This window comes from Phocoena phocoena, chromosome X (assembly GCF_963924675.1).
Source record: "Phocoena phocoena chromosome X, mPhoPho1.1, whole genome shotgun sequence".
Classification (NCBI taxonomy): domain Eukaryota; kingdom Metazoa; phylum Chordata; class Mammalia; order Artiodactyla; family Phocoenidae; genus Phocoena; species Phocoena phocoena.
The window spans coordinates 66,738,235-66,742,701 of NC_089240.1; positions in this window are offsets into that span (position 1 = coordinate 66,738,235).

The window sequence follows — 4,467 nt, forward strand, 5'->3', positions numbered from 1 at the left end:
ATATGTGAGGTGAATATCTTGATCTCAATGTGGGTAATCCTTTCACAATGTATACATATATTGAATCGTCACATTGTACATTTAAATATCTTACAATTTCATTTATCAATTATACCTCAGTAAAACTGAAAAACCCATCAACAACAAAACATTGTACTAGAGGTTCTAAGCAGGGTAATTAAGCAAGCAAAAAAAGAAAAGATAAGAAAAGAAAGTCATCCATATAGGACAAGAATAAGTAAAAATCTCTCTCCTTGTGGATAACATTATCTTGTATGTAGACAATCCCAAAGAATAAAAAAGAATTTATTAGAGTAAATAAGATATTCGGCCCAGTTGTAGAATACAATACATATGTGTAAATTTTAATTTTCTTTCTATACACTAGCAATGAAAAACCTGAAAACAATTAGAAAACAATTCATAGATCATCAAGAAGAAGAAATATTTAGATATATATTTAGCAAAAGAATTGTGAAATTTGTACCCCCAAAACTAAAAAAGTCATTGAAAGAAATTAATACCTACATAAGTGAGAAAATATTCCATGATCTTAAATTACAAAATGTAATACTATCAGAATGGCAATACTCCCAAAATTTATCTACAAATTCAACACAATACTTATCAAAATTCCATTTTTTTAATAAAATGTTAAGCTTATCCTAAAATGAATCTAAAACAATCTTGAGAAAGAATAACAAGGTGAAAGTCTCATACTTTATGATTTCAAAACTTAATACATGCCTATAGTAATAAAGAATGTGTGATGCAGGCATGAAGATACATATATAGATCGACAGATTAGTATTGAGAATAGAAATAATCCTACAATTTTGTGGTAAATTTATTTTCAAAAAGCGTGACAAGACAATTCAATAGAGGAAAAACAGTATTTTCAAAATAATGATGCTAGGACAATTGAATATCCACATTCAAAAGAACACAGTTGAACCTATTCCTTATAACAAATACAAAAATTATTTTAAAATGGATTAAATACTTACATGTAAGAGCTAAAATTATAAAACTCTTATAACAAAAGATAGAAGTAATTTTTTTTTCTTTCTTTTTGCGGTACGCGGGCCTCTCACTGTTGTGGCCTCCCCCGTTGCGGAGCACAGGTTCCAGACGTGCAGGCTCAGCGGCCATGGCTCACGGGCCTAGCCGCTCCGCAGCATGTGGGATCCTCCCGCATTGGGGCACGAACCCGTGTCCCCTGCATCGGCAGGTGGATTCTCAACCACTGCACCACCAGGGAAGCCCAGAAGTAAATCTTTTTCACTTTGTATTAGGAAACAGTTTCTTTCTGTGTGTGTGTGTGTGTGTGTGTGTTGTTTTCTGTTTGTTTTATTGAGGTATAGTAGAAGTAAAATATTATTTAAATTTCAGGTATACAACATAGTGATTCACAGCTTCCAACAGTTACATTCCCTTTATAATTATTATGAAATGTTGGCTTTATTCCCTGTGTTATACAACACATCCTTGTAGCTTATGTTATACATAGTAGTTTGTAACTATTAATCCCCTATCCTTATCTTGCCCCTTGCCCCTTCCCTCTCCCCACTAGTAACCACTAGTTTGTTCTCTGTATCTGTGTGTCTGTTCCGTTTTTATAGATCCACTAGTTTGTTTTGTTTATTAGATTCTACATATAAGTGATATCATATAGTAATCATCTTCCTCTGATTTATTTCACTAAGCATAACATGCTCCAAGTCCAGTCATATTGTTGCATAAGTAACAGGTTACTTACATATCTCTGCGATTGAAAATAATGCTGCTATGAACAGTGAGGTGCATGTATCTTTTCCAATCAGTGTTTCTGGTCTTTCTCATGGATACCCAGGACTGGAATGAATTGCTGGGTAATATGGTAGTTCTATTTTTAGTTTCTTGAGAAACCTCCATAATGTTTTCCACAGTGGTTGCACCAATTTACATTCTTACCAACAGTGTATGAAGATTCCCTTTTCTCCACATTCTCACCAACATTTGTTATTTGTGTTCTTTTTGATGATAGCCATTCCGACAGGTGTAAGGTAATATCTCATTGGGATTTTAACTTACACTTCTCCGCTGATTAACAAAGTATAGCATCTTTCCATGTGCCTGTTGGCCATCTGTATGTCTTCTTTGGAAAAATGTCTATTCAGGACTTCTGTCAATTTTTAAATTGTTTTATCTTTTTTATGTTGAGTTGATTAGCTGTATATATATCCGGATATTAATTCCTTCTTGGTCACATATAGAAATATCTTCTCCCATTCAGTAGGTTGTCTTTTCATTTAGTCTATGGTTTCCTTTGCTTTTCAAAAGCTTTTAAGTTTAATTATGTCCCATTTGTTTATTTTTGCAGTTATTTCCTTTGCTTTAGGAAAACAATTGGAAAATATATTGGTACAATTTAGGTAAAAGGGTATTCTGCCTATAATTTCTTCTAGGAGATCTACAGTTTCCAGTATTACATTTCGGTCTTTAATCCATTTTGAGTTAACTTTTGTATATGGTGGTAGGGAATGTTCTAATTTCATTCTTTTACATGTGGCTGTTCAATTTGCCAAGCACCACATACTGAAGAGACGGTCTTTTCTCCATTTTATATTCTTCAATCCTTTGTCATAGATGAATTAATTTTAAGTGGATAGGTTTATACCTGGGCTTTCTATTATATTCCATTTTATTTATTTATTTAGTCTTTTATTATATATACATATATATTTTACATCTTTATTGGAGTAAAATTGCTTTACAATGGTGTGTTAGTTTCTGCTTTATAACAAAGTGAATCAGTTATACATATATATACCTTCCCATATCTCTTCCCTCTTGCGTCTCCCTCCCTCCCACCCTCTTCCCAGCCCTCTAGGTGATCACGAAGCACGGAACTGATCTCCCTGTGCTATGTGGCTGCTTCCCACTAGCTATCTATATTACGTTTGGTAGTGTATATATGTCCATGCCACTCTCTCACTTTGCCAGAGCTTACCCTTCCCCCTCCCCATATCCTCAAGTATATTCTCTAGTAGGTCTGTGACATTATTCCCGTCTTACCCCTAGGTTCTTCATGACATTTTTTCCCCTTACATTTCATATGTATGTGTTAGCATACGGTATTTGTTTTTCTCTTTCTGACTTACTTCACTCTGTATGACAGAATCTAGGTCCATCCAACTCACTACAAATAACTCAATTTCGTTTCTCCCTCTGACTGAGTAATATTCCATTGTATATATGTGCCACATCTTCTTTATACATTCATCCAATGATGGACACTTAGGTTGCTTCCATCACTTGGCTATTGTAAATGGAGCTGAAATGAACATTTTGGTACATGACTCTTTTTCAATTACGTTCTTCTCAGGGTATATGCCCAGTAGTGGGATTATGGGTCATATGGTAGTTCTATTTGTAGTTTTCTAAGGAAGCTCCATACTATTCTCCATATTGGCTGTATCAATTTACATTCCCATCAGCGGTGCAAAAGGGTTCCCTTTTCTCCACACCCTTTCCAGCATTTATGGTTTCTAGATTTTTTGATGATGGCCATTCTGAGTGGTATGAGATAATATCTCATTGTAGTTTTGATTTGCATTTCTCTAATGATTAGTGATGTTGAGCATTCTTTCATGTGTTTGTTGGCAATCTGTATAACTTCTTTGGATAAATGTCTATTTAGGTCTTCTACCCATTTATTGATTGGGTTGTTTGCTTTTTTTGTTATTGAGCTGCATGAGATGCTTCTAAATTTTGGACATTAATCCTTTGTCAGTTGCTTCATTTGCAAATATTTTCTCCCATTCTGAGGGTTGTCTTTTGGTCTGGTTTATGGTCTCCTTTGCTGTGCAAAAGCTTTTAAATTTCATTAGGTCCCATTTGTTTATTTTTGTTTTTATTTCCATTTCTCTAGGAGGTGGGTCAAAAAGGATCTTGCTGTGATTTATGTCATAGAGTGTTCTGCCTATGTTTTCCTCTAAGAGTTTGATAGTTTCTGGCCTTACATTTAGATCTTTAATACAGTTTGAGCTTATTTTAATGTATGTTGTTAAGCAGTGTTGTAATCTTATACTTCTACATGTACTTATCCAGTTTTCCTATCACCACTTATTGAAGAGGCTATCTTTTCTCCACTGTATATTCTTGCCTCCTTTATCAAAGATAAGGTGACTATATGTGCGTGGGTTTGTCTCCTGGCTTTTGATCCTGTTCCATTGACCTATATTTCTGTTTTTGTGCCAGTACCATACTGTCGTGATTACTGTAGCTTTGTAGTATAGTTTGAAATCAGAGAGCCTGATTCCTCCAGCTCCATTTTTCATTCTCAAGATTGCTTTTGCTATTCAGTGTCTTTTGTGTTTCCATACAAATTGTGAAAGTTTTTGTTCTAGTTCTGTGAAAAATGCCAGTGGTAGTTTGATAGGGATTTCATTGAATCTGTATATTGCTTTGGGTAGTAGAGTCATT